This window comes from Tenrec ecaudatus, chromosome 1 (assembly GCF_050624435.1).
Source record: "Tenrec ecaudatus isolate mTenEca1 chromosome 1, mTenEca1.hap1, whole genome shotgun sequence".
NCBI classification, from domain to species: Eukaryota; Metazoa; Chordata; class Mammalia; order Afrosoricida; family Tenrecidae; genus Tenrec; species Tenrec ecaudatus.
Window position 1 is genome coordinate 8074868 of NC_134530.1, and position 11165 is coordinate 8086032.

At 40.7% G+C, this 11165-nt stretch overlaps 1 pseudogene; it reads left to right on the forward strand.

Moving 5' to 3' along the window:
- Window positions 1–151: 151 nt before the first annotated feature.
- LOC142436945 (olfactory receptor 7G2-like) lies at window positions 152–8384 on the forward strand (annotated as a pseudogene).
- The last annotated feature ends 2781 nt before the right edge of the window (window positions 8385–11165 follow it).

Sequence of the window (11165 nt, forward strand, 5' to 3'; positions counted from 1 at the left end):
GTGGATTAATGGCTAAGCGTTAGGCTGCTAACTGAAAGGTCAACAATTCAAGTCCCAGATGCCCTGTGGGAGAAAAATGAGACTTCCTATTCCTATAAAGAGTTATAGTCTTGGAAGGTCACAGAATAGTTTGACCCTATGAAATGACAGAATGGAAATGACACCAAGAAAGTAAGTTTTATCATATTTTTATGTATTTTGTTACATTCTTCCCAACTAATTGGATGTTTTTATACCTCATTAGAAAGTCTCAGCATTTATTCATTTATTATTTCATGGCTAAATACACATTATATTAATTAGCATCACCCAAAAGTGAGATTGCACTTTAATAACATTACTTACATGATCTAGGTTGTACAACCTTATCACATCGGGCTCCAGAAATATTTCACCACCCCAAAGGAACCCATACCTACAGCTACTCCCCAATCTCCTCTGGTCACAACCTGAATCTGGTCACCACTCTGAATTTTGTATGAATAAAATTTTATAATATGTTGACTTTTGTGTTTGGATTCTTTCACTTAGTAGAATGTTTTCAAGTCCCATCAATGTTATAGATGTGATAGCTATAGATACACTGAGAGTTAGTGAAGGTGAGGGAACTAACCTGTGTATATCAGAACAAATAACACAGATATATATATTCAGTACTTCATTTATTTTCCTAGTGGAATAATGTACCATCACATGGCTGCACCACACATTGTTTATCCAAACATTGGTTGATTGACATTTAAGAATTTTAAATGTTTTAACAAGTATTTTTATATAATATCCTGTCTGGACATATATTGTCATAACTAAACAGCCAAATTATTTTCTAATACTTCTGCATCCTTTATATCCCCATAAGCATTGCATAAGTTTTCCAAATTATAGTCAACCTTACCAACAGTTAATGTTTGGACTTATTGTTATTATTATTGGAAAGGTCATGTACACAATTTATCCACCACTTCTAACTAAAAGTTCTTGGTTCACTCCGCCCTGTGATGCAATTTAAAAATGGCCTGTCCATCTGATTCCATATAAAAACGTCATGTTTTACCGCTGTCAGGTACCACCGAGTCAGCTTTGATCATGGCTGCGCTATTACTTTAGATCTAACAAGGTTTGGTCCTGCACATCTGGACAATTGAAGCTATAAGCTAAGTGAGTCCATCATTGAAACCACTGTGTCACTTCATCAGGTCAAGAGTTGACCTCTCCTTCACTAACCCTGAATGTTGACAATCTTGAGGTTCTTCATCAAGGTCTATTCCCTCCTAGACATTGATCTAAGTCCTCAAAGGTATTTTCGCCATCATCCGTTCCAAGGAGCATTGTGGCTGTACTTTCCTTTGTTTAAGCTCTCAGTATCTGGCAATGCTTTGAAGCGATGCATAAGTTCTCAGCGGCTTCATCCTCCAATGCTGGGAGCAGAGGACTCGTTTGCTGTCTGTTCTTAGCATGGAGGCTCTGCGGACACTTGTTCACTTTGAGAGCCTGGCTGACCTTTGAAATGACAGTGTCCTAGCTTCCACCATCACAGCAATGCACAAGCCAACACTGGATGATAAACTGACAGACAACTGGTGGGAGACATTTATTAACAACCAAGAAATGTCTTTGTAACTCGTCCGTACCAAACAACTGTAACATTTTTGACTTGCATGGCAACCTGTTAACTTCCTTAACATAAACTGTAGTTGTGAATTTTGTCTCTGGGCACAATGTGGACATTGCAGTGAGTTATAAAGTCAAGATGTGAAAGTACTTGGGTGTTGTGTGAGATAGAACACATTAATATGATTTCTCATTACTAATGAAACTATTCATGTGCCTCCTTAAATAAAAATTCCTGGTATGAGTAAAATGATTGCTCTATGAATTTTAAGGAGCTCTGTTGGTAAAGGGGGCTACAAAATGAGCTGCTAACATAACTTCAATGGTTTGAGCCCACTGCTTGCTCCATCAGAGAAGAAAGATGGTATGTGCTACAATGAAGAATTGAAGCCATGGAAACTCAAAGGGGCAGTTTTACTCTGCCCTCTAAGACTGCTATGAGTTGGAGGCAACTCCCTACCTGTGAATTATAATATCCTTAAAGAGACCTCTTGATGTTGTTATGTTAAGAGGGTTAGGGGATAGGAATGGGACAGTACACAGCAACATCAATTTGAATACAAGAAGAGCTGGGGTCTAGACCTTGACTTGGGGAAAAATCAGGACTATGAGTCACGGAGGCTTTTTGAGCTGTTGGGGACTGTGTCTGCTACTATGTTGTTTTAATTTCCACTGTGGATTTTTTGCTTATTCAGTTTTTTTTCTGCTTTTTTCCCCACACTGTCCACATAACAATATACATTATTAAATAGGCCTATGAGGATCATCTAGGTTAAATCTACTCTGAAAATATAACTTATTGTATCAAGCTAGCAGTCACCCTTTAGCATATCAGTAATATAAACAGGTTGCAAATATTGAACATTAAAATAGCATTTGGGGAACAACCACAAATTCACTATCAGTATGTCCAGAGGGACAATAAGTTTTCACCATGTGGGTACTATGGGTGATAGGACATCTACATCTGAAAGAACAATCTAAAGTCCATGAAAAAAGACACCACTTTGGAATACTGTCCCATTTTGGTATCCTCCCCAGTTCTAAATCCTTTTGAATACATCTCTATGGAATTTTTGAATATATATGTTAGGTCTGGTGGACGAGAGAACAAATCCAGTGACACTTACATAAGTGTAAGAAAGAGCTTTATATCAGAAGCAATTGGATAATCCAGATAATATCCCAGTCCAATGCAAATCAACACATAAGTCTGATCCTAGTTCTTTAATCCCTCTCCAGACTCACACAGCTGCATGCAATGATGCAGAATGCAGGAAGATCACAGGCCATTGCATGCAGTGTCTCGTGGATCCAATGAGGCTGGAAGCATCACAAGGCTCTAGCAGGTCTCACTCATGTAGCCCACTAACAGCAATATGAAGCGGGGAGTGGGGGGGTGGTGTCTCCAGTGAGCCCTTTATTTCACTTGCACCTCCTGATGTGGTCATCAAGCTGCGACCTGGTTGACAGGCTAAACTCCCCACCTACACTATACTTGTCAGCTTGGCAAGAAAATATGTAACTAAAACATCATATGAGTACCTGAGATTATAGTCCTTAAAGGGGAAAAACAGCTGCTACAGCTGCTACTTATTGATTCTGATTCTGATTCATACTAAAGGACTTAGTAGATTTGGTCAGTTCATACAGATGTAAATTCCTATGCTATTAAAAAGCCTCATCTTTATTGCTCTGAGCATATGCTGAATTCAAATTTCTGACTTTGCAACTAGTAGCTCAATGGATAATCAACAATGACATCAACAAATAAGTGAATATAATTGTGTCATTTTAATGAAATTTGATGATGGTCAATAGATGATGCAGACAATCAAAAGGAAATGAACAAGAACAAGTCTCCCCCCCCCCAACATTTTATTGGGACAAAATATACGTATCATACAATCGAACCTTTCAAACATATCAAGGGGAATTGTACATTCATTATCACATCTACCTTAGAGCATCCCCCCCACCCATGGTTACATCACCTTTAAACTGAGTGGTGCACTCACAATGACTTCCAGTGCTCCCTTCAGCCTCCCATCTCCATTATTTACCCTATGAATTCTCATTCCCCTGTGATCGCCAGCCCCCCGCCCCTGCATTCCCTACAATAACTTGTATCAGTTATCATCATTATACCTCCAGTCCTCCTGTGCTTCACATCTGGCAACCACAACAGAAGACAGTGAGAAAGAAATCATATTAAGGTGGTAGGGATAAGATCATAATAGTATTAAAGCCAACATGCAAGAGGGAGAAGACCCCTATCAACATTCCCGATGCCAGGGATGCAATTTGTGTCATGGGATATCTGAGAGATACTTGCACCCAGAACAATTTGAGGTCGGGCTACCGGAAGGTTGGTCGAGTATCGAATTTTATCCAGCATAATAAATGCTCTCTGCCTGATAATAAAGTTGTTGTGAAATCGAGTCTGTGGCTACAGAGGATCTACCATGGGCTCAGTCTGACGAGAAATTCTGCAGATGTGCTTTGGGCTCCCACTGTCCTCCTTAGCCTTCTACAAATTGGATGCTCCAAATATTAGCTCTGATAATCTCCCCTTCACCATATTCGAATTTTGTAATTGTTATCTTTGGATCACACAGGCTGATATGCTTCATTCATGTGGGCTTCATTGACTCCTTGCTTAGATGACTGCTTGTTTGAATGCATGCCTTGAAGACCCCAGACATTATTCAGATTGATATCCAGGCACCATCTACTTTCTTCACCACACTTTGCTGTAGCACCCATATTTTCAGTGATCATTTCAAGAAAGTTGTGTCAAGAAGGACCATGTTACCAAAACTAACTTCTTTACCTGGGGCTAGAGTTAAGTTGGAACCCAGAATCTGCTTCTTTCTCCCTAGAGATTGAATGTCTCAGATTTACTTTGGCAGTATTAATATACAACAACAGAAGCATGTAAGACCAATTGTATCGATAGCAACTATAAGACAATGAGCAACCAAACAAACAGAACACAGAAAGAAAGAAAAGCAGGAAGAGGGAAGGAAAAAAAGACTGAAAAGCTCTAAGCAGGATGTCAAAGGTCATACACACAAAGAAGTGCACCATTGTCATGCACTTCTTTGCCATATAAGTCTATTACACTATTACCATCATCAGTGTCCCAATGACCCAGCACTCCAGACACTGTCAGTGTGAGGAGTCTATGTGAGTTTAGTTCCACCTGGAGCTGCAACACATGAGGTTTTCCCTTGTAGAGTTGATCTCCCATTAGACCGGGGTCTGTTGATCCTCAGTATGGGGATAGATGTCAGGGGGAACAATTCCTGGAACCATTCTTCCCAATGTAGATCCCCGTTCAATGGAACAGAACACGTTGTGCCACTGCAATGTGGGCATAGAGATATTACATATATGGTGATCCTGGGTCCCTTTCCTTTAAACACCCACCGAGCCAGCGGTTCCCCTAAGGTCCAATAACTGCCACTTCCACAGTGCTTGGGAAGTCGCCATCTGCTTCCTCTTCTATCCACGGACCCCAGTCCTTAGTCCAAGGATGCAGGCAGCTTAGAGGCAGGGTTCAGTTCATTCAGCAGGGCCTCGGTGTTAAGTCTTTAAGTGTAGCTCCTGTGCTATGCCATGTTGCCTGCAACGCCCATCTTCCATGATCATCATGGTGATTCGTCCATGGAGGGGTTCACTGGAGGTTGGGTAGAAGCATACTCACAGTGTTCACCCAGGAAAATAAACGCTGGTCGAATTCCCCCTAAGTTCCCTACATGTATTGTTTAACATCCCTTCCTGCTGTGAGGTTAATTTCCCCCTACTACCCAACATAAATATCAGCATCTCCTCCACAATGTAGAAGGTCTCCTTTCCTGGTGTTGGCTTCAATTTCAGGAAAACTTCTCCTTCCATTCCTGGGGGCGGGGGCGGGACACCATCGATTGGCTCTAGCCTTGTTTCCATGTTGTAGCGCTTCAAGTTGTTTGGTTGGCATCTCCCAATTCCCCCCTCTTGAAGGAGAGACCCCGGGCAATGGGTCGTCTCTTCCTTCAGCTTGGCTCTTGTGAGGAGCACAAATGTGATATGATGTTTCGTTTATAGCCAGTAGGTAGCCTTTTCGCCTTCGTTCAGGAATTGTTGCTAAGATGTATGTAATTGGTGATTCTTCTTACAGTAATGGACTCATACAATGTTCGTCCTTTTGTGAAGAACTCTGACTGGTGCATAACACCCGGTGCAATGATGGGCTATAGGAGCCCAATGGGCTGGTGGGGATTTGCTGGGGTGTAAAACTGTGTACCCTGCGAGAGTTGGGGAGCTCCCAGAACTGAGTCACGGAACCTCTTGGTTCTGGAGCTAGGCTAAATTTGGGGAAGGATGCCCTGTGGGCCAGTGTTCGACTCTCCATTGTTCTGCTTGCTGTGTGGTCTGTGAGGGACTGGTGTAGTGATGATCCATGAGCCAGAAGACACTCTGGACATGCCTATCCATTGCCTGGCAATTGGCACCTGCCACAATCTGTGGTTCCCACTGAGGTGGAGCTGGGTTCCCGCCTGCAAGTGCGCTGCGTGGGCAGGGAGGGGAAGGGGCTGCTTGAAGCTGTTGTGCCAGGTAAATAGAAAATGTAAAACTACTCCATGTAGACATGGAGAGCCTGGGGCTGTGATGATCTAAGGCACTGTGGAAGTGGTGGGCTCTGTTCCCTGTTGAGAGAACACCAGAACTACGCTGGGGTGGAGGCAACCCAGGGACTGGTGATCCAACTTGCTGTGGGTTGAGCCCTGGGGCCCTTGGTAGTTGGTGTAAGATGGGATAATAAATGACCATGTTGCCTGAGATGATCTTTTTTACTTGGGAACACAGTGCTTCACAGAGAACGTCTGTCTTTCCTGATGGTAGACATCCTCTTTTCTACATCCTGGGTAGATATCAGCCATTAATCCTTGAGGATGCCACCCAGGTAACCTAAAGCCCTTTAGTATATGTTTTACAAGAGTAGCAGGTGTTTGGCTACAAGAAAATCCAAGAATGTATGAATGGGAATAAAGTAAGTGCAGATAAAAATTGGAGCTAGGACTCTCATGGGAAATTTTTTTGTTTGTAATTCTCTGATCAAGTGTCTTTGCATCTTTACTTGGCTGTCAAAGAAGTCAGCGATTCTCTGGGTCTCTTGCTCTGCCCCTAAAATCAAGATGATTTTGTGGTTGAGCAACAGCCAAACCTTTTAAAACAATGACAAATGTTATGAAATTCCATGACATTTCCCAGAATTCTATGGTTGCAGAGATAGCCTGAAACAACAGACCCAAGATTGGAGCAATTCGTAGGATGGCCCAGGACTTTGCAGTGTTTCCTTCTGTTGTGGATGGGTCACTGTGAGTTGGAACTGATTTGATAACACCAAACAACAATGTGGTTGTGGTGGAAGGAGAGGGCTTGTCATCTTTTTCTAATATCTCCATTTGTAGGGCATCTGTATTATCACTAATATGTGTCTCTGATCTCTAGGGAATGACATTGTGTCCCAAATTGACTATCAGGATGCCACCTGGGTTTACTGAGTTCTGTTTTTGAAAGGCCAAATATTTGAAAAGAACACATAACCATAGCCATTGAAATAATAATAGAATTAAACATTCTAGTCTCCATATGAGGAAATGTATATTTCCCTTTTTTTCAAAGAATAAAAAATCAAAGAAAGAGGGTAGATATTTTTGACAGCCCCTTGATTCTCCTGTTCCTTTGCACAAGAGAGAGTCTGTGTCCATTGTTTCTGCTGCTGTTGAAGTTTCCAGGAACACACATCTAATTGTCTTTTTCCTTGATCTCTGTATCAGGGGCACGAATAGTCGAGCACCCAGAAACCACACAGTCATTACAGAGTTCATTCTCCTGCGACTCACAGATGATCCAGAACTTCAGCCCATAATTTTTAGCCTGTTCCTGATGGTGTACCTGGTCACTGTCCTTGGAAATTTGCTCATTATCTGGGCTGTCATCTCTGACTCCCACCTGCACACACCCATGTACTTCTTTCTCTCCCATCTCTCCTTTACTGACATCTGTGTAAGCACAACTACCATCCCAAAGATGTTGGTGAACATCCTCACACAGAGCCAGACCATCACTTTTGCAGGCTGCCTCAGCCAGAATTTTTTTGTCCTGTTTTTTTGTGCTTTTGAAAATTTTCTCCTAGCAGCAATGGCCTATGACCGCTATGTGGCCATTTGTTCCCCACTGAGGTACACAGTCATCATGAATCCCTGCTTCTGTGGCCTCCTCATGCTGCTTTCCATGGTAACTGGTATAATGCTTACTCTGCTGAACAGTCTGATGATTTTGCATCTGTCTTTCTGCACAGACCTGGAAATCCCTCAGTTTTTCTGTGAACTTGCTCCGCTCCTTAAGATCGCCTGCTCCAGCACCCTCATTAATAACATCCTCTTATACTTTATTGCTTCCATTTTTGGGGGTGTTCCTCTGTCTGGGATCATATTTTCTTACACCCAATTGTCTCCTCTGTTTTGAGGATACCATCATCTAGTGGGAAGTATAAAGTGTTTTCCACCTGTGGGTCTCACCTGTCGGTTGTTTCTATATTCTATGGGACAGGTATGGGTGTGTATATAAGTGCATTATTTACAGAGTCTTCCAGAAAAACAGCAGTAGCCTCAGTGATGTACATTGTGGTGCCCCAAATGATGAATCCTTTCATCTACAGTCTGAGGAACAAGGACATAAAAGCAAGCTTGAGAAAACTCTTTGTTATGAAGTCTTCCTTGTAATGCTTGCATCATCTCTGATAATTAAATTGAGCCTCTCTCTAGAGGACAGGTATCCTAGGTATCTTTAAGTACTAAGCATCGTCAACTCTTGCCCACAAAACCTGTATATATTTCTATTTCTTTTACTTCCCCCAAGAACAAATACATTAAGATCCCTTAGGATATATATATCCTACTGCTATGAAACTTATTCCAAATCTTAATGACTTTAAATAACTAAAAGAAAAGTCCAAGTTCACTGCCATTGTGTCAATACTGTTACAAAATATCCTCCCTGTGGGATTCTGAAACTGTCACTGCTTATGAAAGTAGAAAATCCAGTTTCTCTCCTGCAGAGCTGCTGGTAGTTTGGAACTGTCAACCCCGTGGATTGCCACCCCATGAGCAACCATTAAACCACATCGACCCCTCTAATGATCTTAGATAGGGTTTTGAAATCTAAATCTTTATGGAGCAGAAACCTCATCTTTCTCCCACTAAAGGGATGTGTGTTAGAACAACAGAAAATGCTTGCACTTAGCAATGCAGTTCTTACCTTACCATGCCACCAGGTGAACATTCAAGGGACCATCATTTATTTTGAGATCCTGACATCCTCATGTCTGAGAAAGATGACTTTACTGGGGGAAGACTGGAAAAACTTATACAGATTCTAGAATATGAAAGGCCTTTCCTCAGTTTTATGCACTGAAGCATTATATACAATTTAATGTGCAAACCTTGTCTGCATTTCCTTAAGAATAGCAGTATTATGACAAAATGTAAATTCATTGCTTGCTTATAAAATAAAGCGTCAACACAGCATCCAATTGTACTGCCTCTCAATCTCAGCATACATCTTGCCTGATTGCTAGGCTGAACTTAGTTTTGATTATTTCTTTGATGTTCTTTTATTAATGGAATCTTAAACAGCTACGAGGATTTATGAACATACTGACATTTTCATAAAATGTAACTGCATCATTTTATCACCTCAAAGAAGCCTTATTCCTGGTGGATTAATGGTTAAGCGTTAGGCTGCTAAATGAAAGGTCAACAATTCAAAGTCCCAGATGCCCTGTGGGAGAAAAATGAGACTTTCTATTCCTATAAAGAGTTATAATCTTGGAAGATCACAGTGTAGTTTGACCCTATGTAATGACATAATGGAAATGACACCACAAAAGTAAGTTTTATTATATTTTTATGTATTTTGCTACATTCTTCTTGGTTACAAAGTCTTAGCACTTATTCATTTATTATTTTGTGGGGAAATACACATAATTTAATTAGCATCACCCAAAAGTGAGATTACACTTAAACAACATTAATTACATGATCAATGTTGTACAACCCTTACTGCATCTGGCTCCTGAACTATTTCACCACCCTGAAGGATTTCATACCTATAGCTACTCCCCAGTCTCATCTGGTCACAGCTTGAACCTGGTCACCAGTCTGAATTTTCTGTATTAATAAAATTTTATATGTTGACTTTGCTTTTGGTTTCTTTCACTTAGTAGAATGTTTTCAAGTCCCATCTATGTTATACCTGTGGTAGCTACAGATACACTGAGAGTTAGTGAAGGAAAGTGAACTAACCTGTGTACACCAGAACAAACACACGGAGAGAGATATATATCAGTACTTCCTTTCTTTTCCTAGTGGACTAATATACCATCACATGGCTGTACCACACATTGTTTATCCAAACATCTGTTGATTCACATTTAAGAATTTTAAATGTTTTAACAAGTTTTTATATAATACCTTGTGTGGACATATATTGTCATAACTATAAGCAGTAAGTTTATCTAGGCATCAAACCACCATGTCCAAAGTTAACCATGTATTTATCCATTTGATAAACAGCCAAATTATTTTCTAATGCTGCTATATCCTTTTATATCCCCATAAGCATTGCATAAAGTTTCCCAAATTATATTCAACCTTACCAACACTTAATGTTTGGACTTATTATTACTATTATTATTGTAAAGGTCATGTACACAATTTATCCACAACTTCTAACTAAAAGTTCTTGGTTCACTTCACCCTGTGATGCAATTAAAAAATGGCCTGTCAATCTGATTCCATATAAAAACATTGTGTTTTACCGTAGATCTAACAAGGTTTGGTCCTGCACATCTGGACAATTGAAGCTAGAAGCTAAGTGAGTCCATCATTGAAACCACTGTGTCACTTCATCTTGTCAAGGGTTGACCTCTCCTTCACTAACCCTGAATGTTGCCAATCTTGTGGTCCTTCATCAAGGACTATTCCCTCCTAGAACTTGTTCTAAGTCCTCCAATGTAGTCATACCATCCTCAATTACGAGGAGTATTTTGGCTGTATTTTCCTTTGCTTAATCACTCAGTATCTGGCAATGCTTCGAAGCGATGCACAAGTTTTTCAGTAGCTTCTTCCTCCAAAGCTGGGAGCACAGTCCTTCTTTGCTGTCTGTTCTTACCCTATACACTCCGCTGACACTTGTTCACTTTGGGAGCCTGGCTGGCCTTTGAAATGACAGTGTCCTAGCTTCCAACATCACAGCAATGCAGAAGTCACCTCAGGATGACAAACTGACAGACAATTGGTTGGGGGCATTTATTAACAAACAAGAAAGATCTTGTATCATATCTTGAATAAACAACTGTATCATTTTCCAGTTGCATGGCAACATGTTAAATTCCTTAATGTATACTTTAATTGTGAATTCTGTCTCTGGGGTCCATGTAGACATTGCAATGAATTATAAAGTCTAGATGTGAAAGTAAGAGTGTTGTGTGATCGAACACAGTG